The sequence below is a fragment of the Oryctolagus cuniculus genome, chromosome 21 (genome assembly GCF_051225735.1).
Source record: "Oryctolagus cuniculus isolate XC-2025 breed Fujian yellow rabbit chromosome 21, ASM5122573v1, whole genome shotgun sequence".
Classification (NCBI taxonomy): Eukaryota; Metazoa; Chordata; class Mammalia; order Lagomorpha; family Leporidae; genus Oryctolagus; species Oryctolagus cuniculus.
This window is the reverse complement of record NC_142887.1, coordinates 49,830,435-49,855,993: the sequence shown is the minus strand read 5'-3', so window position 1 is coordinate 49,855,993 and position 25,559 is coordinate 49,830,435. Positions and strand designations below refer to the sequence as shown.

The following is a 25,559-nucleotide window of genomic DNA, read 5'->3' as shown; positions in this document are numbered from 1 at the left end:
TCTAAGCTGGGGTGAGGTAAAACCTGATTGTATTTTGATTTGCATTTTTCTGACAGCTAGTGATCCAGAGTATTTTTTCATGTGTCTGTTGGCTGCTTGGATTTCCTCTTTTGAAAAATATCTGTTTAAGTCCTTTGCCCATTTTTTAACTGGATTGTTTGTTTTGTTGTTGTTGAGTTTTTTATCTCTTTATATATTCTGGTTATTGATTATCAGAGGTATAGTTGCAAATAGTTTCTCCAATTCAGACAGTTGCCTCTTCATTTTGCTGATTGTTTCTTTTGCAGTACAGAAGCTTCTGGATTTGATATAATCTCATTTGTCAGTTTTTTCCTTTGATTGCCTGTGCCTCTGGGGTCTTTTCCAAAACTCTTTTTATGTGCTGATGTCTTTTTTTTTGGGGGGGGGGGGGTTTGACAGGCAGAGTTAGACAGTGAGAGAGAGACAAAGAGAAAGCTATAGAGAGACAGAGAGAAAGGTCTTCCTTCTGTTGGTTCACTCCCCTAATGGCCGCTATGGCTGGTGCTGTGCCAATCTGAAGCCAGGAGCTGGCTGCTTCCTCCTGGTCTCCCATGCAGGTGCAGGGACCCAAACACTTGGGCCATCCTCCGCTGCCTTCCTGGGCCACAGCAGAGAGCTGGACTGAAAGAGAAGCAACCAGGACTAGAACCCGGGGTGCTGGCACTGCACATGAGGATTAGCCAAGTGGGCCACAGCACCGGCCAATGTTCTGATGTCTTGTAGAATTTCCTCAATGTTATCTAATAGTTTGATGGTGTCAGGCCATAGATTTCAGTCTTTAGCCTATTTTGAGTGGATTTTAGTGAAAGACGTAAGATGTAGGTCTTGGGTCATACTTCTGCATGTGGAAATCAACACCATTTGTTGATGAGACAGTCCTTGTTCCAGGGTTTGGTTTTAACACCTTTGTTTAAAAATAAGATGTGTGGGCTGATTTCTCACATTTATATTCTGTTCCACTGTTTTGGTACCAGTACCAGGCTGTTTTGACCATAGCTGTCCTGTAGTATATCTTGAAATCTGGTATTGTGATGCTCCAGCTTATTTTTTGTTGTATATTTCTTTAGCTATTCAGGGTCTCTTGTGTTTCTATATGAATTTCAGCATCATTTTTCTATATCTCAGAAGAATGTCCATGGTATTTTGATTGGCATTACATTGAAAGTCTAATTTGCTTTCAGTAGTAAGGACATTTTGATGATATTGATTCTTTCAGTCCATGAACATGGAAGATTTTTCCATTTTTTGTTTCTTCTTCTAGTTCTTAATTTAATGTGCAATTTTCATCATAGAGATTTTTGACACCCTTGGATAAATTTCTTTCTTTCTTTCTTTTTTTTTTTTTTTTTGACAGGCAGAGTGGACAGTGAAAGAGAGAGACAGAAAGAAAAGTCTTCCTTTGCCGTTGGTTCACCCTCCAATGGCCACCGTGCCTGGCACACCTCGCTGATCTGATGGCAGGAGCCAGGTACTTCTGGTCTCCCATGGGGTGCAGGGCCCAAGCACTTGAGCCATCCTCCACTGCACTCCCTGGCCACAGCAGAGAGCTGGCCTGGAAGAGGGGCAACTGGGACAGAATCTGGCACCCCGACCAGGACTAGAACCTGGTGTGCCAGCGCCGCAAGGTGGAGGATTATCTTAGTGAGCCGTGGCACCAGCTGATAAATTTACTTCAAGGTAACTTGAATTTTTGTTGCTATTGTGAATGAGATTCATCTTAGAAGTTCTTTTTCAGTTATGGTATTGTCTATGTATACAAAGGCTGTTGATGTGTGTTATTTTATATCCTGCTACTTTTCCAAACTCTCCTATGAGTTCCAATAGTCTCTTAGTAGAGTCTTTTGGATCCTCTATATTGGATCATGCCATCTTCAAATAGGGATAATTTCACTTTCCTCCTTTCTGATTTGTATCCCTTTCATTCTTTTCTTGCCTAATGGCTGTGGCTAAAACTTCTAGAACTATATTAAATAGCAATGGTGAGAATGGGCATCCTTGTCTGGTTCCAGATTTCAATGGGAATGCTTCTAACTTTCCCCCACTCAATAGGACACTGGCCATGGGATGGTGATAAATAGCCTTGATTATATTGAGAAATATTCCTTCTATTTACAATTTGCTTAAAATTTTCATCATGAGTGTTGAATTATTCAAATGTTTTCTCTGCATCTATTGAGATAATCATATGGTTTTTGTGCTTCTATCTTTTAATGTGATGTATCACACTGATTTGTGAATGTTGACCCATCTCTGTATCTGGGGATAAATCCCACTTGGTCAGGGTGAATGATTTTTCTGTTGTATTTTTAGATTTGATTGGTTAATATATTTTTTAAAAATTCAACAGCTCTAAATCTTTTTATAAGTTTTTATTTATTTGTTTGAGAGGTAGAGTTACAAACAGAGGGAGAGGCAGAGAGAAAGGTCTTCTTTTCATTGATTCACTCCCCAAATGGCCACAACAGCCAGAGCTGTGTTGATCTGAAGCCAGCATCTGAGCCAGGTGCTTCTTCCCAGTCTTCCATGTGGGTGCACAGGCCCAAGCACTTAGGCCATCTTCTATGGCTTTCTCAAGCCACAGCAGATATCTAGAAAGAAGAGGAGCAGCCAGCATTAGAACTGGGGCCCATATGGGATGCTGGCACTGCAGGCAGAGGATTAACCTATGGCACCACTGCACCAACCACTCTATTGGTTAATATTTTGTTTAGGATTTTTGCTTTTGTGTTTCAAGGGATATTGGTCTATAGTTCTCTTTATCTGTTTCATCTTTTCCAGGAGTTGGTATTAAATAGATGCAGACTGCATTTGGTATTAAATAGATGTGCAGACTTCAAAGAAGGAGTTTGGGAGACTTCCTTCTTTTAAATTATTTTGAATAGATTGAGAAGATTTGGAATTAGTTCTTTAAATGTCTGGGAAAATTCAGCAGTGAAGGTGGGGTTTCCTTTGTTGGGATGGTCTTTATTACTGATTCTAACTCCATCTTGGTTATCTTTGTTTAGGTTTTGTGTGTCTTCACTTTCTTCTTTCTTTCTCTGTACTCTGTCTCTCACAAACACCTCTCTCAGGCCCCCTCTGTCTCTGCCTCTCTTTATCTCTCTCACACACAAACACACACAAAAAGATGCACACACAAACAGGGATCTCCACATTGCCTTCAAGACTTTTCCTGAACCAGTCCTGGGACTGTGTAGCTTCTGGGCAGGATGGGGCATTGCTCCTTGGTGCAACCCAGTGGTCACCCGCAGAGCCAGAGATTCTTGACATGGCCCAGCCCTTGGTGATCTGTAAGGCTGTGAGGCAGGCCCAAAGGCAGCCCAGGGCCTCTCCTCAGTGAGGACTAATACCAGGCTCTCGTGCCACAAGGCCACCATGGGGCAGCAGGTCAAGCCCCTGCAGCCACAAGGTGTATTGCCTCCGGACAATCCCACACCTCGTGGGCCCCCCAGCCCTGGTGGGCCATTTGTTTGCGGAGCCTGACGTGGTGTTGGGCACCTGCACCTCAGGAGAACACCTCCCCCGCCCCAGCCCAGGTCTTCCCAGGGCAGCCAAGCTGGCAGACAGCCAGCTGGGCTCTCAGCCTGGGCCCCAGGTGAAGGCCCACAACCTGCTGGATGAGCTGCTGTCTAGCCCAGAGTTTCTCAACATGGCCCAAAGCCGTTGGCCCTCTTGAAGGCTGTGAGGCGGGCCCTCAGGCAGCCCCAGAGCCACCTCTCAGTGAGGACAAATACCAGGCTCTCCTCAAGCTGCTGCAGGCCTTCCCAGGGTGGATGCTGGGTGACGTGCCTTTGGGCCCAGGGAGCCTCCCTCCCAACAGAAACGGCCCAGACCCAGTGATGAAGGCAAGGGGGGGGGACATGAGGCAGGAAAGGGCGTTCTGAGCCTGGAGGAGAGGACACAACCAGACGCTGCCATACTCTAGGTCCGGGACCCGGTAGGCGCACAAGCACACCACCACCAATCCTGGAATGCCTGTGGCAAGACATACCTTCCTGGGCCCAGGAAGCCCCTGGGGTGGAAGCCGGGGAAACCCATTGCGGGGTGGGAGGTAAAGGGTGGCTGTTTGCTCGGGTTTGGGCTCTCTCTCTCCCTCCTTCTCTCTTGCTCTCTTTCTTTCCGTCACCCTCTCTGTTTTGTCTCTCTTTCTGCCACACAAACAACCCTCTTTCCCACACCTCTCTCTCCCTCCCTCTGACCTCTGTCCCTCTCTCTCTGTCTCTCACAAACACCTCTCTCTGTCTCTGTCTCTCTGTCACACACACACACACACACACACACACACAAGCACACACCCAAAGACGCACAGAGAGGGATCTCCACATGCCCTCAACCCTTTTCCTGTCCCAGTCCTGGGCCCGGGCAGCTTCCTTTGACGGCAACCCTTATCCTGGCGTCGGGCTCAGAGAAGAGCTGGGCCGGGTGAAGGTGTCGTTTCAACAGGAGAGGAAGCAGTGAATGCACGCACAAGACCCGCTGGACTTGGGCCCCCTGCAGCAGGAGAGCTGGTGGGGCCGGGCGACCGGCGCCAGCGCACGCCCATCTCAGGGCCACAGCCGAGATCCTCCTGCGGGCCTTCGAGCGGAATCGCTTCCCCGGCATGGTGACCAGGGAAGAGCTGGCCAGACGCATGGGCCTCCCCGAGGGCCGAATCCAGGTGTGGTTCCAGAACCGCAGGGCCTGCCACCCGCAGCAGTAGAGCCCAAGCTCAGGAGGAGACATGCCTTGCCTTGAATGAGGCCCCAGGGCTGCTCCTGTTCCCGGCTGTGGCCCCTGCAACTGCAGCGGGGTGTTACCGCCGGCCCCTCCCACACCCCGCGCCCCCCCATCCCTGCAGGCCCCCAGTTGGTCGCGGAAGCCTGGCAGCCATGCCCGGGAGCATTACGCCCAGCCAGGCCATGCCTGGGTGGCAGCCCTGGGCTCCCCCTCTGAGCCTCCCAGTCCCTGGGTTGCCACGGCCCAGCGGAGCGGTGGGGCTCTCCCCCACGCAGGCCCCATGGTGGTCCCCACACCAAGGAAGGTGTGGGATGCCCGGGGGCAATGTGGGCCCCCCTCTTCCTGCTGCTGCCCTCTGGAGAGCCCGCAGGGCCCGCACCCGCGACCTGCCTGCCAGCAGCCCGGGCCGCCTCCGGGTCCCTGGCAGGGGGGGCCATCCCGGGCCCCAGGGTCAGATGTGGTGCTGGGCACCCGCGCTACAGGCAGACGCCTCACCCTCCCCAGCCCAGGTCTTCCCGGGGCACCTGCAGCCGGCTGTGAGGTGGGTCCTCAGGCAGCCCCAGAGCTGCCTCTCAGTGAGGACAAATACCAGGCTCTCCTGCAGCTGCTGCAGGCCTCCCCAGAGCGGCAGGTCTAGGGGATGCTGGGCAACGTGCCTTTGGGCCCAGGGAGCCTCCCTCCTGAAAGAAACATCCCAGACCCAATGAGGATGCGGTGGGGGTAGCTCACTTGTGATAAGACTCATCATAGATCTTCCTATCACTACATTCCTTTCTCTGGTTCACTGATGATGATCTTGATCCTCTATATTGTGAGGTAGGTAAAAGATTCTAGAATCTGAGCTTCCTAAGAAATCTGATAAGCCTGCAGGTCCAGTACCAGATATGATGAATTCTTATTGCAGTGTTCCTGTCATTTGGAAGACCCATTTGGAAGTACATCAGTGATAAAATCTGTTTCCTTGAGAGCTTTCCTTTGGTATGCACTGGTAAGTTATTGCTCTACCTCCTGCTCAAGCATACTTGCTTCCAACAAGCAAAGTTTTAAGACTTTGTACTTGGAAGAAATACCTTGGGAGTTGTGTAAGTGCAGGCTCCTGTGCCTACCTGGAGCTTAATAAGATCCACCTGATTCTGATCTAGGTACTTCTCAGACCACATTTAGGTACTACAGCATAGGGAAAGTCTCACTCCCTTCCAGGGAGCCAGAAATAACCCACGCACAATGGCTCATAATTAAATTTGAGACCCTTTTCTGATACTTTTGATGGGCAGCTAAGAAATTGAAATTCTCTTATACTTGATAATAGTCCACATCTCATGGTGATTCACGTGTTCTTCCTTTTTATTACTGGTCATTTTCTCTCCATGATGCTCTGTCTCTCCCTTTCCTTTGTTCAATGATGATCATTTTTGCTTTGATAAAGCACCTTCTTTTAATTCTTATTTTTGTATATGAGGTCAGACTTGACTATCTCAGCCTCTCCTGATCCAGTCCCTCCTTTCTGATTAGAATCCTGTCAAGTCTAACCTTACAAACTTAAAATCTGACAACTGTGTGTGGGTTTTTTTCAGATGCAGGCATTGGTCTTTTCACAGGTGTCATTTCTTGCCAGATCCAAGCTAATGTAGTCAGTCCTCTGCAAGTGTAAATGATTTCCTTGAGAGCAGAGCTGTAAAGTTGATGTGGTATGTCTTTCTGGGAAATGAAGGGAATTCCAATGGGGACCTCATGAGCCTCATTTTCTTACCCTGCTTTTTGTTTCAGTTTTTGTTTTGGTCTCTGCCTACTTGAAAATTATCCAGATATTGATAGTGTCCAAACTATATATATTTCTTCATAAATGGGAAGACTTCATTCCTGCCCTCTACTCTGAATAAGGGCTTGCATTTCTGGTCCTAAACCAATATTTTCCTAGAGAAGCCCCTTCAACCTCCTTGTCTTTGGAAATGCCACATTCTCTTTTTAGAACAGTGTATTCTAACATATTGGAAATGATTTTCAGATGTGGAAGGCTCACTCAGGCATTGTTTCAACCCCGCAGGAACTTTTGAACTCTGTATGAGATTCTGATGTTTAATGTTTTTCTTCTTCCTGCAAGAAAGCAGTCTCCCAGGCAGGCCTCCAACATCTTGATACTGCACATCTCCTCAGCCTTCTTGTGGTAAATTGAGCCCAGAGTGACTCTGGACTAGAGTGTCATGCTGTCAGCTTTTTCATTTAAAAACATCATTGAAATTGCATGTTATGCTTCTCTCATTCTCAGGATATCTATAGCTATAAGCAACATTTACTTAGTCATTTTCTTTTTTTAACCTCTTATTGAATGAATAGAAACTTCGTGTATTTATTAAGTACAATTTTAGGAATACAGAGAATCTTCCCACCGTGTCTAACCTCCCACCCCCACTCCCACCCCTCTTCTTCCTCTCTATTATCAATTTTATTTATGCTAAGATCTATTTTCAATTAACTTTATACAAAGAAGATTAAGTCTATAGTAAGTCAAGAGTTCATCAATTTGTATGATAAAACAGAAAAGTCAAAGAAAAATGAATAAAGAAACTTTCTCTACAGTCGAGACAGGGCTGTTCAAAGTCATTGCATCTCGGGAGATGGGAGGGTTGAGGATGGGAGGGAAGTTATGGGGGAGAAAAAGCCACTGTAATCCAAAAGCTGTACTTTGGAAATTTATATTTATTAAATAAAAGTTAAAAAAAAGAAATACAACAAATAAGTGAGCTAGGAGATATCAGGTGATATCACTATGGAGTTTTTCAAGTAAAGAATTGTGGTGGTACTAAAAATTGTTTATTATATGCATATAATAAAATAGTTTCATGCTGTTCCATGTTTTAACTTTAAAATATTTTTATAGCCTAAGTGAATAGCTATTCCTATAATCATTATGTGTGCTCTTTTAATAAATTTTCACAAATATTGTCATCCATGATGACACAATCAACAGCTATAAAAATTGTGGAGCAAATGTGTGAGTATGGGAACTGTTCAGTATTTGAGTCCAATAAAAAGGAGTTCTTCTAGATGTTTATCAGGTAAATGGTGAAGGAATTTGGAGTAAAGTGTAATATTTACACAATGAGTTAAAAACATTTTAATTTGTACTTATCTTTTTATGTTATTTCTTAACATTTAATGTGCAGGTATTGTAATACTCTCCTAGAATTTTTATAAAGATAAAATAATGATCTCAGAACTGTGATGGATGTAGCAATGTAATCAGCTCTCCCTATTATAGGAAATCTTGCCTTTTATTGACCTCTTTTTAATCACAACAAAAAAGAAAAGATGAATTTTAGTATGTGTTTCTATGTAACTTTCAAATGAAATTACTTCATAAAGTATCATGAGAACAAATAAACTGGTTGAAATCGTGATTCTTGTCTTCCTGCAGTAACAACGTTTAATCATTCTGAAATCCTGCTGACTTATCTAAACAGAGAATGAATTTTAGACCTATGATTTCTTCAAATGCTGAATAAGTCCATGGTTTTGCAAGAAAAATAAAAATACTAATATATTTCATAGTAATTAAAATAATTCAAATATAGAAGGGAATACATTAACCATTTTTCCCATGATAAACATCTAAGTTCCCAAATTAGTAAGAAATTACATGCTTATGACTGAAGTATTTAAATTTCATGTATTTAAATCAATATGTAGATGTAGTCATGCAAATCCAGAGTGTTGAGTATTTTCACATTTGATTTTTTTATAAAATCAACAATTAAAAATACATGGTATGGGCTGGCATTGTGACACAGTTGGTTATATCAGTTTGCTACTCCACTTCTCCTGCAGCTCCCTGCTAATGCATCTGGGAAAGAAGTACAAGAGGGCTTGAATGCTTTGCAGGGAAATCCAGGTGGATTTCAAGGTTCCTGGCTTCAGACTGTCCCAGAGATGTCCCTTGCAGCTATTTGAGTAGTGAAACAACAGATTGAAGATCTCTGTCCCTCTGTCTTTAACTCTTTCAAGTAAATAAATAAAATATTTTGAAAAGCATTATATATTGTTGCTTATCCCTTATCTTAGAAAAATACTGTTCACACTTACTCCTCATGTAGGATCTCTGTCCTTAATGTGTTGTACATCATGATTTAATGCTATAACTATATTCAAACAGTACTTTACACTTTGTTTTTTGGTGTGGGTGCAAACTGTTGACATCTTTACTTAATATATTCTAAATTGATCTTCTGTATACAAAGGTAATTGAAAATGAATCTTGATGTGAATGGAATGGGAGAGGGAGTGGGAGATGGGAGGGTTTCTGGTGGGAGGGAAGTTATGGGGGGAAAAGCCATTATAATCCATAATCTGTATTTTGGAAAATTTTATTTATTTTTTGACAGAGTAGACAGTGAGAGAGAGAGAGAGACAGAGAGAAAGGTCTTCCTTTACCATTGGTTCACCCTCCAGTGGCCGCTGTTGCTGGTGCACCACGCCAATCTGAAGCCAGGAGCCAGGAGCCAGGTGCTTCTCCTGGTCTCACATGCAGGTGCAGGGCCCAAGGATTGGGCCATCCTCTACTGCACTCCAGGGCCACAGCAGAGAGCTGGACTGGAAGAGGAACAACTGGGACAGAATCTGGCACCCCACCTGGGACTAGAACCCGGTGTGCCGGTTCTGCAGGTGAGCCACGGCGCAAGCCAGGAAATTTATGTTTATTAAATAAAAGGTAAAAAAAGAAAAATACGGTTGACAATTTTGTAATTCAATTCATTCAGATGAAACCTTAGTAATTACCATCAAAGTTTCTATTATCCAGTCAAGGCTTCTCCCACTTTTCAGAATTGCATGATATTATTAATTTACTGATTTATGTTTATTCATTCACTAGAACATATTACTCTCAAGCTTTACTATGAACTGAGAGAGTGCTTAGCAATAAAGAATATAAACATTTCTGCTCTAAATGAGATTACATTGCACATTTGATTTTGCAAATCAGCTAATATTAAAGAAATAAGGAAATAATTCATATTGTGCATAAATGCTTCCTATTAACACTTCTGTGGTCATGTTTCTAAGAGAAAACATAAATCATCAGAATTTGCAAACACTAAACAGACAAATTATGTCATTAAAACAAAACAATTTTTTTCTTTTTAAAAAAATTCTATTTAAGGTATATAAATTTCATGCTTTTCATATAAACACATTCAGGAACACAGTGATGCTTCCCACTCTACGTCCCTCCCACCCATGCTCCTGCCCTTCTTCCTCCTCCTTATCCTAGTCGCACTCTTGATTATTTTTAACGTTAATTTAATGAATATAAATTTCCAAAGTACAGCTTATAGATTACAATGGCTTTCCCCCCATAATTTCCCTCCCACCCACAACCCTCCCCTCTCCCACTAACTCTCTCCTTCAGTTCACATCAAGATTCATTTTCAATTACCATTATATACAGATCAATTTAGTATATATTAAGTAAAGATTTCAAGAGTTTGCACCCACACAGAAACACCAGAAACACAAAGTGAAAAATACTGTTTGAGTACTAGTTACAGCATTAAATCACAATGTACAGCACATTAAGGACAGAGATCCTACATGAGGAGTAAGTGCACAGTGACTCCTGTTGTTGACTTAACAAATTGACACTCTTGTTGATGGCATCAGTAGTCACCCTAGGCTCTTGTCATGAGTTGCCAAGGCTATGGAAACCTTTTGAGTTCACCGACTCATCTTATTTAGACAAGGTCGTAGTCAAAGTGGAAGTTCTCTCATCCCTTCAGAGAAAGGCAGCTCTTTCTTTGATGACCTGTTCTTTCCACTGGGATCTCACAGAGATCTTTCATTTAGGTTTTTTTTTTTTTTTTTTTTTTTGCCAGAGTGTCTTGGCTTGCCATACCAGAAATACTCTCATGGGCTTTTCAGCTGGATCCGAATGCCTTAAGGGTTGATTCTGAGGCCAGAGTGCTGTTTAGGGCATCTGCCATTCTGAGTCTGCTGTGTATCTTCCTTCCCATGTTGGATCATTCTCTCACTTTTTTTTTTTTATTCTATCGGTTAGTATTTGCAGACACTAGTCTTGTTTATGTGATCCCTTTGACTCATAGTCCTATCATTATGATCAATTGTGAACAGAAATTGATCACTTGGACTAGTGAGATGGCATTGGTATATGCCACCTTGATGAGATTGAACTGGAATCCCCTGGCACATTTCTAACTCCACCATTTAGGGAAAGTCTGATTGAGCATGTCCCAAATTGTACATCTCCTCCCTCTCTTATTCTCACTCTTATATTTAACAGGGTTCACTTTTCAGTTAAGTTTCAACACTTAAGAATAACTGTGTATTAATTACAGAATTCAACCAATAGTATTAAGTAGAACAACCAAAAAAAAAAAAACTAAAAGGGATAAAGGATTAAGTTGTTCATCAACAGTCAGGGCAAGGGCTGATCAAGTCACCGTTTCGCATAGTGTCCATTTCACTTCAACAGGATTCCTTTTTGGTGCTTGGTTAGTTGCCACCAATCAGGGAGAACCTATGATATTTGCCCCTTTGGGACTTGCTTATTTCACTCTGCATGATGTTTTCCAGATTGCTCCATTTTGTTGCAAATGACCAGATTTCATTGTTTTTGACTGCTGTATAGTATTCTATAGAGTACATATCCCATAATTTCTTTATCCAGTCTACTGTTGATGGGCATTTGGGTTGATTCCAAGTCTTAGCTATTGTGAAATGAGCTGCAATAAACATTAATGTGCAGACAGCTTTTTTGTTTGCCAATTTAATTTCCTTTGGGTAAATTCCAAGGAGTAAGATGGCTGGGTTGTATGGTAGGGTTATATGCAGGTTTCTGAGGAATCTCCAGACTGACTTCCATAGTGGCTTGACCAGTTTGAATTCCCTCCAACAGGGGGTTAGTGTCCCTTTTCCCCCACATCCTCGCCAGCATCTGTTGTTGGTAGCTTTCTGAATGTGAGCCATTCTAACCGGGGTGAGGTGAAACCTCATTGTGGTTTTGATTTGCATTTCCCTGATTGCTAATGACCTTGAACATTTTTTCATGTGCCTGTTGGCCATTTGGATTTCCTCTTTTGAAAAATGTCTACTGAGGTCCTTGGCCCATCTCTTGAGTGGGTTGTTTGTTTTGTTGTTGTGGAGTTTCTTGATCTCTTTGTAGATTCTGGTTATTAACCCTTTATCTGTAGCATAGTTTGCAAATATTTCTCCCATTCTGTCAGTTGCCTCTTCAGGGATCCACAGATGGCATTTAACAACCAGCATCAAACTTACTTGTTCACTAACTCCTGCTTGATACAAGTTCAGATAAGATAGTGCTGGGTAAACAGCAAGTATTTGATACTAGGCATGGTGCTGGTTATGAGTGAGGAGTAAGACTGCTATTGTATGCCTTCCAGATGGACAGTCAATAAGCACATGATGGTGTGAACATAAGGGATGCGTGGTTGGAAAGACAGAGTTCAGTTGCAAGGGCACTGAATAATGAGAGAAGCTGTCCTATAACAAGAGGGTAAAAAAATACTCCAGAAAACAGACAGCTATACTCCACTTCAAAATGAGTAAAAGTTATCACAGGAAGAGAGGAATGTAAGTGTGTTCTTCTAAAGGAAACAGCATGGGCAAAAGCTCTGAGGTAGAAGAATGCATGGCATATCCATGGTATCATCCTATCAGATATTGCCAGCCAGACTCTAGAGGTTGTTAGGATTCAAATTCTACCTCTATCAACTACAATTTGTATTACCTTAGGCAAAATATAAAACCATGATGAGTACCCTTCATCTGTAAAATGAAGACAATTATTGTACTTACTTCATAGGCAGGTTGGATCAAGCAAATTAACATATAGACAGCACATATCTAGTATTGTTAGTTATTGTTAGATATTATTGTTACATATATAATATGATTTGAAATTTTGTACTACTTGTCTTGATAAAATTAAAACATTGAGTATTCTCTCTTCTGTTAAAGGTAAAAAGACCATGCATACTCTTTTTTTTTAAATTTTATGAAAGATAAAGCAGTTTATGTATATCCTATACATAAATAACCATGCACTCTAACAGTACTGTTCAGTGACTTTTAGTAAATGTAGACAGGTGGGAACCATCACCATGATCCAGCTTTAGAAAATTCCCATCACTCCAAAAGGCTCCTACAAGCATTTTTGAAGTCTTTTTCCAGTTTTACTTCCCCAAATGCATGTAAGTCAGAAACTGCAATCTCTCCATATAAATTTGCCTTTTCAGTATAAATGGAATCATAGAACATGTGAAAAAAAGACTTTGGTAGAATGAGGTGTGCAGTTGAAGAAGGCTTGGGGGGCAGTGGTTTTATGCTGTGCAATGCTCCCATGTTTCTTTCATCAGTAGAGTTTCAACTTATTCTTTCCTCCCTTTTGGAATCTCCCAAGCCCACATCAATAAAACCATGAAATTGCAATCATTCTATTATTTTTACAGCAACATGTTGTAAGCAATGTCCAGAATCACAAAGCTATCTTTGAGAATTGTGAAATTTACTTTGAAATTTGAAAGGAAAATATTCCATAATGCAGTTTCAAGGGTACAAAGTAAGAATTAATGTCAATTAACTAACATGAAAGACTAAGAATATATTTTAAGTACAAAAGTCATCATACATTTTAAATAAAAAATCTATTATGCCCCTTACTTCATTCAATAAGCCTATAAACTCCTAAAGTATAGGACTGAATTCATAGACTAAACTTGTTATACTACAGCCATGGGTAGACACACATATTTTCAATAAATTATTTCTGAGTTTATGAATGAACTTTACCAAGAAGCTAAGTAAACACAATTTTCTGATTAGATCAAACATTGAGAAATATGACTGGGATGATTTGAGTGATACACCTGGCCTCCCATGTATGTGTTACCCTTTCCTGAGAGGTATAGAAATCTTCCATATCAACTCTCTAATGAAAATTGCAAGTGAGGTGGAATTCAGTGTTAAGTCTAAGAAACAGTAAAACAGCTTTGAAGGATCAACTTTAAATTGGAATCCTATTGCCACAACACTGTGTCACATTATATTGTGATCACCAAGACAAAGAGAGTATACTCATCCTAAAACTAGTGAGAAAACATGTAAATCAGCTATTTAGCCAGAACACTTTCCAATGATTCACTCTGCAAAAGTTTCTCCATTCCTTCTGGTTCCCCTCCACCTCTGGGTTTATGTTGCCCCATATTCAGTCCATCCTAATCTTGCTTAACATGGAAAAATAGAATGAGGATCTTTCTAATGTGACTGGACCTAGACATTTACATATTAAAATATACCCATTCATTCACCCTTACTGCTTGCCTATTTTAAAGCACCATTTGAGATGTGTAAGATAGATTAATAAAACTGATACAAATCAGTGGCTTTGTGAACCTTACATTGTTTGAGAACCACAGTTTGTCAGACACTGAATCATTTTGTTTTTATTTATTTAAAAGGCAAAATAGAAGATAAAGAAGGCAGTAAAGAGATGGGAGAGAGGGTGAGGAGGGAGAATAGAGGGAGAGACCATACAACCACTGGTTCTATCCTTAAATGCCCACCTGTAAGACTGAATCAGGCCAAATCAAGAGCCAGGAACTTGGTCCAAGCCTCAAACAGGTGTGGCAGGACTGAAGCCCTTAGGCCATCCTCTACTGCTTTCCCTAGTACATCAGTTGCTAACTGGATGGTGGTTGCTGACACTCAAACCAGCACTCCAATATGGGTTGTGAGCATCCCAAGCTGCAGCTTAACCTGCTGAGATGCAATGCCTACCACACACTGAATTACTTTGCACAAGTTACATATCCCTCACAACCAGGATATAGGTGCCTTTATCATCCACACTTTATAAGAAAAAGACCTAAAGGAAAGATCTCCACGAGTGAGATCCCAGTGGAAAGAACAGGTCATCACAGAAGGAGGTACCTTTCTCTGAAGGGAGGAGAGAACTTCCACTTTGACTATGACCTTGCCTAAATATGATCAGAGTCGGTGAACTCAAAAGGTTTCCATAGCCTTGGCAACTCATGACAAGGGCCTAGGGTGATTACTGATGCCATCAACAAGAGTGTCAATTTGTTAAGTCAACAACAGGAGTCACTGTGCACTTACTCCTCATGCAGGATCCCTGTCCTCAATGTGCTATACATTATGATTAATGCTATAACTAGTACTCAAACAGTATTTTTCACCTTGTGTTTCTGTGTGGGTGCAAACTGTTGAAATCTTTACTTAATGTATGCTAAACTGATCTTCTGTATATAAAGAGAATTGAAAATGAATCTTGATGTGAATGGAAGGGGAGAGGGAGCAGGAAAGGGGAGGGTTGTGGGTGGGAGGGAAGTTATGGGGGGGGAAGCCATTGTAATCCATAAGCTGTACTTTGGAAATTTATATTCATTAAATAAAAGTTAAAAAAAGAAATTGTATAAGTGTTTAAATACATGACTACATGTCCAGGTTTACACACAGGAATGACTCCAATCCTGGCATCTAACTCCAGACCATACAGACTTAACCATGACAAAACCCCACACCTTATGAAATGCTGGTAGCACACAAATACATAGCAAATGAGGCATACTATACAATTGTCCCCTAATATGCTAACTTGTAATTGTCCTAATTATGTTTACTTCCCACAAGAAAGCACCCTTTATGAGCCAAGCAGGCTTTATAGTACAGGAGTTAAGGGTACACCATACTGTATATTGTCCAGCTGCTTGGCCTCTTTTGGCCTCAGTTTCCTTATACATAAAATAAAACCCCAGTGTCCAACTCACACAGTAGCAGCGAGGATGAAAAACAAATGTGTGCAGGATGCTTGGCTCACAGGAAGCACAATAAATTGCTGCTGCTATCAGTATTCTTAGACACAGCACTGGCTCCCACAGCTTGCAGCCAAAGCTGGGTGTACAGTAAATCACTGAAAAAAAAATGGGCTTTGGGTTTTCTCAGATCTTCCAGGTTCCTTGGATATTTCTACTCATTCAACAAATATCTGAGCAGTTTCTATTCCATGTCAGGCTGTTCAAAAGGGTGAACCAAAAAGAAAAGTTGTCTTTTACTCATTACATAATACTATGGTTGTCACCCCCAACTTGCTTTCCTTCCTAATACAAAGTCAGAAGGCATGCACTCTCTCCAGGCAAATTTACCAAAATATTAAACATCTCACCCTAATGCCACTAGAATTACCTTATCACATTCTTGCAAATCAATGCAGTCTGAAAATGATTTCTTTGTTTAACCTGTAAACATAGGCTGGTTGGGGTCAGGGTTGTGAGGTAGGATGTTAAGCTTCCACCTGTGGTGCCAGCATCCCACATCGGCACCAGTTCAAGTATTGGCTGCTGCTCCTCTTTGAGTCAGTTCTCTGATGTTGGCCTGGGATGGCAGTGGAGGATGGCCTAAGTGCTTGGGACCCTATACCTATGTGGGCCCCTGTAACCATGTGAAAGACTCAGAAGAAGTTCCTGTATCCTGGGTTTGGATCAGTGCAGCTCCACATGTTGCAGCAAGCTGGTGAGTGAATCAGATTGTTTCTGCCTCTCTGTAAATCTTCCATTCAAATAAATAAATACTTTTTTAAAAAAGAGCCATACAAGGCCGGCGCCGCGGCTCACTAGGCTAATCCTCCACCTAGCGGCGCCGGCACACCGGGTTCTAGTCCCGGTCGGGGCGCCGGATTCTGTCCCGGTTGCCCCTCTTCCAGGCCAGCCCTCTGCTGTGGCCAGGGAGTGCAGTGGAGGATGGCCCAGGTGCTTGGGCCCTGCACCCCATGGGAGACCAGGAAAAGCACCTGGCTCCTGGCTCCTGCCATCAGATCAGCGCGGTGCGCCGGCCGCAGCGCGCCGGCCGCGGCGGCCATTGGAGGGTGAACCAACGGCAAAGGAAGACCTTTCTCTCTCTCTCTCTCTCACTGTCCACTCTGCCTGTCAAAAAAAAAAAAAAAAAAGAGCCATACAGCAAATATTTTTTTTAAAAAAATATAGTATCCTGGGGCTAGCACTGTGGCATAATGGGTAAAGCAGCCAGTTGCAGTGTTGTCATCCTATATGAGCACTGGTTCTAGTCCTGACTGCTCCACTTTTGATCCAGCTCTCTACTATGGCCTGGGAAAGCAGTGGAGGATGGTCCACGGCCCAAGTCCTTGGGACCCTGAACTGACAGGGGAGACCTGGAGAAAGCTTCTGGCAACTGGCTTCAGACTGGCACAGCTCCAGCCATTGCAGGCAATTGGTGTGTGAACCAGTGGATGGAAGACCTCTGTCTCTCCTTCTCCCTCTCCCTCTCTCTAACTCTCCTCCTCTCTCTGTATTACTCTGAATTTCAAATAAAATAATTTATTTAAATTATAATATCTAAGAGTATCAGATGAGACTCAATCATTAAATAACAAGGCTAGTCTATCTCTGTGTTACTCTGAATTTCAAATAAAATATTTTTTTAAATTCTATCTAAGAGAATCAGATGAGAATCAATCATTAAATAAAAAGGTTCTGTTTTCACTGGAGTAGGCTAATTAGAACACACTTTAAGAATAGCTTTTAAAAAGTCAAATCTAACCATTTTTCTTACTTAGAATTTGGAATACTTTTATTCCCTTGACTCATGATTCAACTATAGATTTGAATTCTCTCTCTCTCTGTGTGTGTGTGTGTATGTTTGTGAGTATGTGGGGAATGTGTTAGAAAATCTCTTGAAATTAGTTATTTTATTCTCTAAAGAGTTACAACAGTGGCTGACACTGTGGTACAGCATGTTAAGCTGCCATATGCAGTGCAGGCATCTGATATGGGTGCTGGTTTGAGTCTTGGATGCTCCATTTCTAATCTACCTCACTTCTAATGCTCCTGATAAAGCAGCAGATGATAACTCAAGTGTTTGGGCTTCGGCACTCACATGAGAAACCCAAATGAAGTTCCTCGTTCCTGGCTTCAGCCTGGCCTGGCACTGGCCATTGTTTCAGATGAGCACAGCTCCAGCCTCTCCCTCCCTCCTTCCCTCCTGCTCCCCCCCTTCTCTGCATTTCAAATGCATAAATAAAGGAATAACAATAATCTATTGGGCAGCTAGTATGGTTAAAAACATCTTTCCATGGATGAGAAAGACTTTGACACAGCAATTTTCAGGAGACTTATTGGAAAAGGCTGGCTGGAGTGGAAAGCAGAATCAGCAAATTAGAAGTTTAGCCACATTGCAATCACAACAGAAGCCTCAACTGATCTCACAAGATGATCTGAGGTTGCAATGCCCATTCAGAAAAAGCCCAATTTGAGATAAAGGTAAGACTTTGAACACCAAACAGTCCTTAGGCATAGTATCCATTAGAAGAACAGAGCCATGGCTGACATGAGAGATAATATCTAGGAGTGGACTCAGAGGAAGACCATCAAGAGCTAACACTACTGACAGGTGGCAAAATAAGGAAGAAGTCATGTTGGCTGCAAGCCACAGCACACCTTTTATTAGAGTATTCTCACAACAAGCTTAACGAAATAAATAATTCTATTATGGCCATTTTACAGATGTGAAAAATGACCTCAGAAAGTGTAAAGTTTAAATAACTTATATAATTCATACAGTGAGTTGGTAATAAGGCCAATGTTGTACTTCTTAAGTTTGTCTCCAAAGATTCCATTATTATTCATTTCCTCTGAAATGAAGAAGGAGAGGAGAAGAAAGGCCATACACAGGGGAGGGAGAGAAGGTTCTACAATATGGTACAAGGCAAGACATGCAATAGACTGAAATTTCACATTGCTGTGGCATCTATGATAGTATAACCACTTGGACAAGGCCAAGAGTTCAATTGCAAATGTGAGGCCTAATTATACACATTCCTCTTGGTTAACTTTCTTTTTTTTTAGTAAGATTGGTTTATTTATTTAAAAGTCAAAGTTATACAGAGAAGGAGAGACAGAGGGATGGGGGGGTTCCATCTGCTGGTTCACTCCTTAATTGGCTGCAACAGTCCAAAGCAAACCCAAAGCCAGGAGTCAGGAGTTTCTTCAGGGTCTCCTATGCAGGTGCAGGCGCCCAAGGACTTGGGCCATCTTGTACTGCTTTCCCAGGCCATAGCAGAGAGCTGGATTGGATGTTGAGCAGATGGGACTTGAACTGGCAACCATATGGGATACCAGCACTGCAGGCGGTGTCTTTACCCACTGTGCCACAGCACTGGCCCCTTGGTTAACTTTCAGAAGGAAGTCAACCAGACTCACAAATGGATGCCACATAGTAGTTAGAGGGCAGACAGATACTATCAACACAGACAATGAACCAGTGGGGGACTACTGAGTTATGCTTCAGAAGCTTCATTTGTATCATTGGCTTCAAATGTAAAAGTGAATGAAACCTTTCAGACACCAAAAAAGATAGTTTCCATGTCAACAATGCAAAGTTAAGGCAGAGGCACTGAGCATCTTAGAAGATACTGACAATAACTGGCAAAAGGAGGTATGACTTTGCTTAGGTTGTGGTAATCAGAAGTATGCCTCTTTCTCCAGCCTTGACAAGGGGCAAGACTGGTAAGTTATGGATACAAATTTCAGAACACAGGCTTCCAATATGTGGTGATTAACTGAAGCAACTTCTACCATGGCCTGCTTGAGTGTTGATGCTGCAGAGGTGCTGGAGGAAATGTGCAGGCTCCTCGTCAGCATACCCCATCCGTACAAAGCACTAGGCTCGGTGGAGAAGAGATATTCCAGAGTGCCCATGCCAACCAAGGTTGAGAAATGGTAAGTGAGAAGTGGGAAGGACCAATACCAGGGTTCATGGTAAAAGGAAGAGTCCTGCCTTAATATGTTGACCATGCAGGTATACTAAGGGCTTGTCTTCCTTTTTGCCAATGACCAAGCAGGGCTAGTTCATCACACTGATAAAGTAATACCTGATTCAGTGCCCAAGAGGTCACAATTATTTAGGCTATGAGCCCAGTAAACAGGTGACTGTCACCCAGAGAGGTGTCTGTGGAATGCATGAAATACTGTGCCAAGGGACCTGCTATGGAGACTATCTGGGGGGATGAGCCACATCTGTGCCGAGGAGTATCTGAAACACATGAGGTTTACCTGAAATGAGACAACTTGGGATCTCCCTTTAGCACAGCATCCAGTAGTGATCACTTGATGAGGATGGCCAGGTGTGGTACCAGCATGTGGAAAATGGATGAAGAGATGTCAGGGAGAACAGCACCTGATGCACACCTCTAGCTGCACAGTTCTGGGTGATGAGCACAACAGGAAGCTGCTGCTGTGAACACTCCATTGGGTGGATGTACATGGGTATTTTCTATGGTGTTGAGGGTCTGCACAGCTAAACTTCAGGGACTATAACCATCAGGGCCAGCAGAGTTGGTTTGGACTGCTGTAGGAGTCCTCTTAAAATAATAGAGGGATGAGCACTGGGGAACACCATGTAATATGGCTCTTTTGAGACCCACATCCTATATTAGGGTGTGTGGGTTTGAGTTCTACTCCACTTCCAATCCAGCTTCCTACTAAAGTGCACCCTACAAGGCAGCAGATAATAGCTCAAATACTTGGGTCTGTGCCACCCATACTGAGTTCTGGGATCTTTGTTTCATAAAACCTGATGTTTTCACATGACAACCTGGTTCAATCCCAGGTATTGTGAATATCTGGAGAGAGAACAGTGGGTGAGAGATCTCTGTGCCTTTAATGTGAATAAAATTAATTTTCAAAATTTAAATAAACCTCCTGCATCCATGTGGTCAGAGTGGGACCATTCCAGTTGTTCCCCTTCACTGTGGGGATGGCAGCTGCATAGACTAATTGAAAAATGCCTAAATATCTTAGTGGCCTCCTTTTCTCAGTTGCACATCATTGTTTGACATAAGGAAGTTCATGATGGAGTGTGTTATTTTCCAGATCACCAACACACACTGCAGCAAAGGAACACCTTATGTCCATCCACTTTGCATGGAGGACGCCATCAGCTCTGTTTTCCAGATGATATGTCTTTCATGTGGGTTACAGGGACCCACATACTTCAGCCATCATTCACTCCAAAAGTGAGTATTGGCAGAAAGCTGGAATTGAGAGTTGTGACTGTAACCTAGGCACACCAATATGGGATGTGGACATACTAAGCAGGGTTGTAACAGGTGCCAAATGTCGATCCTGTGATGAATTTTGGAAGTGCCTCTGTATATCCAAGGATTTCGGAGAAAGGAGACAGAGACTTCTGGGCCCTGCCCCTTTACTACATAGTTTCTGCTTCTCCCCAACATTGCACACCACTTCACATGTCTCTGCATGCTCACGCCTGAGGTCTATTCATGTGGATAGGGAAGAGCAGCAGAGCACAGAAGAGTGGGTCTGGGGGACAAGGCAGATTAGGGAAAAACTGGACTGTGACAGTTTCTGCCTGGATCCTGCCCAGTTAGAGGCACATCTTTGGAGATGCTGGGACTAGTAAGTAACACCACAGTTACCCAGTGGCTACACACTGTTTAGTGACCACATCTGAAGCAGAGGCAAATTGGACATCTACATGCCAAAAACTGAAATATCTTTATATTACGCCAGGCATGAAAGTCAACTCAAAATGAATTGAAGGCTTACATAAAAGGTCTGAGAATATAAACCCCCTTACAAATGGAAGCAGATTCCTTGATATTAGTCTCAACAATGCTTGTTTAGATATGATACTAAAAGCACAAGTGAAAAAGCAAAGGCTGCAAGAAATCTAAGAAATCTTCTTCATACGATAGGAAAAACAGAACAGATAAAGCAAGGAAGGGAAGAAAGTATTGGAAAGCCTGAGTTTGAACACAGACAACTCAAAAGCAAATACTGTAATAAAAATCGCACAAAGGATTGATCAGTTTTCCATTGAATATATACAAGTAGCCAACAGGTAACTGAAAGGGGGCTCAAAAACTGCTAACGAAGACTACAATGCTAATCAAGACCACAATGATTATCATCTCATATATGTTAAAATGAATATTATCCAAAAGTAAAAAGATAACTTTGGACCAGGGAGGAAAAAAAGGAATATAAAAATTGCTGGATAGAAAGTAAATTGGTATATCCAATATAGAAAACACTGTGTAGGTCTTCAATCAAAATTAAACATAGAACATATGACAAAGCAATCCCACTATTGCCTATGTATACAAAAGAGATAAAATCAGTACCTCAAAGAGACACGTATCTCCACATTAATGGCAGCATTATTTACAAGAAAAATATATGGAAACAACCCCATTGTCAACAGATGAGTAAAGAAAATGTGATACACACCACACACACACACACACACACACACACAGGAATCACAGTCAACCTTAAAAAGGAAATTCTTCCATTTTGTCAGAATGAGGATCCAAAAATATGAATGTGGACATTAGGCTATTTAAAATAATGCACAGAAAAATAAATGCCACACAATGTCACTCATATGTGCCATCTAAGAAAGTCACACTTAATCACAAAACAGAATGGTGGTTATCATGGGCTGAGAGTGAGGACATGGGAAAATATTAGCAGAACACACATTTGAAGCTATGAGATAACACCTCAAGACTGTGGGGAGCAACTCGGACTAGACTAAGTTACTGGAATTAAGACTTATTCTATGCATCTGCTCTCCCACAATATGGCGCTGAGAAGGGAAACAGCTTCTACCCAGCTGCCTCCAGTTCAACCAATAAACAGCAGGACCTGCTCCTGATTGGAGGAGAGCAGCGTACTCAGCGTGTGGGCAGCCGAGTTGGGATTGGCGGAGGAGGACTATAAAGGAGGAGAGAGACGGCATGCACGAGGAACATCTAAGGGGAACACCTGTGCAGCCCCCGAGAGAGCCGGCCGGCGGTGTGCCGCTCCCCCGCGGAAGTGGGGAATGTGGCAGGGGGAACCGCCCTTCCACGGAGGTGGAAGGGTCGGTAGCCCACCCGGGAAGAACCAGCAACAAACCCGGGGAGGGCCGAGCAGACAAAAGAACAGTGCAGGGTCCTGTGTCGTTCCTCCATGAAGAGGGGGAGCGACAAAGACCTTAATATTCAACACAGTAACTAGATGATTATATCACACACTCACAACTTGCTAATATCTTACGTATGCTTTAATAACATAGGGGTGTAAGGTGATCGATATGTTAGATTGTCCTAATCATTTCATAATATGTATGCACAAAAGGATTCCAGAAAGTTTATGAAAAGATGTAATCAAAAGATAATGTGAATTGTCCATAATTTTTAAGGTCCCCTCATATAGCAAAACATACCTTGAATATGCACAAATTGCGTCAGTCATACTCTGACAATCTTGAAAAAATAAAACAAGCAAAAAAACTTCCGATATTAAAATATAAATTCAAAATAACTTGGTAAACTAGACATATATTCAGGATTAGGAAGGCTTTCATGGAACAGAAATCGTTTTTAAAACACACACAAATTTGAGTAGCCAAAATTTCTATTTTGAAAGTGCAAATATAGATGGCATCTGTTAGGAGGAAGTGTAAGGGCTAAGATGACACCCAAGTACCGAATTACAGGGGCCTCCTGCCCCTCTAAAACCTGGGTAAAAACTCTGAGCCAAATAAAACTTCGGTTTCTACCTTACTCAATCTATGTTACTGCGTTACTGCAAACAGAAAACGGAGTGAGACGTCCCAGACACAGCTACGTGAAGCCAGTGCCCTGGAAAAGACCCTGCGGCCCACATATTTAGAATCTCGAGGGAACCAGGTCCGTGTGGGGAAGAGGAGGAACCGACAGCGCCTATGCATGAACCGCACACACAGAGCCTGCGTTCTCCCTAGTGACCACCCCGTCCCCGCTGCACAATCGGGGAGACGCGGAGCTGCCGCCACACAGCTGCCCGCTATAGCTCCGGGACCGAGAAGTCTCTGCGGGCAGAGAAGCGGCAGGACCTCGGGGGTCCTGGGTGCCGGCAGAGCCCTCAACCCAGGGGTCTGGGGACCGAGGGAAGCCCTATGCCAGCGCCAATATGGAGTCCACAGTGGCAGGGCCAGCGTCCTCCCGGCCTGCAGCTCCGGGTTCCCCTCTCGGACCCCCAGGCCCACACACTCACCGTGTCGCGGTGTCCGGCTCCGTAGGTGCCCAGAGTCCCCGGTGAGCGAAAGTGGAGAGAGGCAGAGGCCGACTTCACTTAGGCAGACTCACGGCAGCTGAGCTGCCTCCCCGGACCTCACTCGCTGGAACGCTAAGACGACTGTGACGTCAAGGCCCGCGTGCTGACACAGCGTGGACGGCACCGTGCCTGATTGGGCAGTTTGCCGGTCTTGCGTGCACGCAACGTCACAGAGGACGGAGCCAATCAGCATCCCTCACAGCAGGACCCCTGACGTCGGGTGTCCTGGATGGGAACAGGAGGGACAGGCCTGGGTTCAGGTCTGCAGTGGCCGCCCCCGGGCGCGCACCTCCGAGCTCCTGCCGCCCGTGGCCTCGACCTGGGTCCACGTCCTTCTCCCTGGCGGATCCTGCCTGATGCTGGCCGACCCTGCCTCAGTGAGTACAGTTCTGTGTATCCACTTCCGGAGCCTTCATTTTCCTCGTATTCCTGCTCATTTTCCTGTTGGGTCATTGGTATTGCTTTTTAATATTGATCTGAACGATACTTAAAAATATAACATAATTTAATCTTTTTTCTCTTTTCTCCTGTCAATATTTGTTGTCCACTCTGCCTATTGACCTTTCATAGGATTTGTAAAACATTGATCTTTCCCACAGCCTCTTTAAATTCATTTATCATTTATCTCCAGTCTGTTGTGAGCCTCACATTGATAGCACATCTTGAGCCAGGAACTCTGAGTCTCCTACATGGGTGGCAGGTACTTAAACTTGAACAATCCTTTTTTCTTTCCCAAGCCTATTACTGGGGAGCTGTGTTGGAAGCAGATAAGCAGGGACTCTAGCAGTCCAAAAACAGATGCCAGTTAAGCAGTGGCTTAACCCGCTTGGTCATAATGCTGGCCTCTCACTGTTTGCTTTGAAATAAAGGAAAATAAGGGAATAGTGAGGGCCATGGAATCATCATAGACCTGCCCCACTACTAGCATAGCTGGCTCAGGCCAACACTGTCACTGATTTACCATTCTTCTTTCTTGATAAGCCTGACTCAATTTTTTAAATAGGATGTAAATGTATGTGTATGTGCATGTACACATAGGTAAGTCCTAGGAGATCTATGCCTTCTTTTCAAGCTTTAGGTCCTCCCTCTTAATCAGATTTGAGTGTCACTTCCAAAAGTTCTGCCCATATATTTCTACACCCCCATCCTATTTAAAAAAATTGTCAGGCTTATCAAGAAAGAAGAATGGTAAATCAGTGACAGTGTTGGCCTTTGCCAGCTATGCTAGTAGTGGGGCAGGTCTACCATGATTCCATAGCCCTCACTATTCCTTTATTTTCCAAAATAGAGAGGAATTCAAGTTAAATTACTCTAGGTGCTGGAAGAATAATGTCCTATAATTTCAAAGGTCTGGGTCAGGTGTCTATGTCTGTTCTTCTACCACCAGGCAGGTGATTCCAGTAGAAACATATGTGAGGTGTAATTATAAATTTTTTAGTACGCATATTAAAAAAGTAAAAATAAGGAGGTAAAATTATTCTAATGACATTTTCTTCAGCCAAATAAAATATAAAAATATATTTCAACTTATTATAAAAATTATTGGTGAGGATTTTAAATTATTATTTCCAGTCTGTTGTGAGCCTCACATTGACAGCACCTCTTGGTTAATGCTAGCTGCATTTTAGGCACTGGGTAGCAATAAGTGAACTCAAC

At 42.9% G+C, this 25,559-nt stretch overlaps 2 long non-coding RNA genes across 2 annotated transcripts in view; one reads left to right on the top strand and one right to left on the bottom strand.

Moving 5' to 3' along the window:
* The window catches only part of LOC127488761 (uncharacterized), a 68,638-nt gene extending 44,362 nt beyond the window's left edge, over positions 1 to 24,276 (bottom strand). Inside the window, exon 1 of the long non-coding RNA XR_016227129.1 lies at positions 23,844 to 24,276. This is a non-coding gene — a long non-coding RNA (uncharacterized LOC127488761). The remainder of the gene's footprint in view (positions 1 to 23,843) is intronic.
* On the top strand, positions 5,268 to 8,726 carry LOC149120002 (uncharacterized). Its single transcript, XR_016227130.1, has 3 exons — positions 5,268 to 5,553; positions 5,642 to 5,725; positions 8,563 to 8,726. It is a non-coding gene; the product is annotated as an uncharacterized LOC149120002 (long non-coding RNA).
* Positions 24,277 to 25,559: the final 1,283 nt, after the last annotated feature.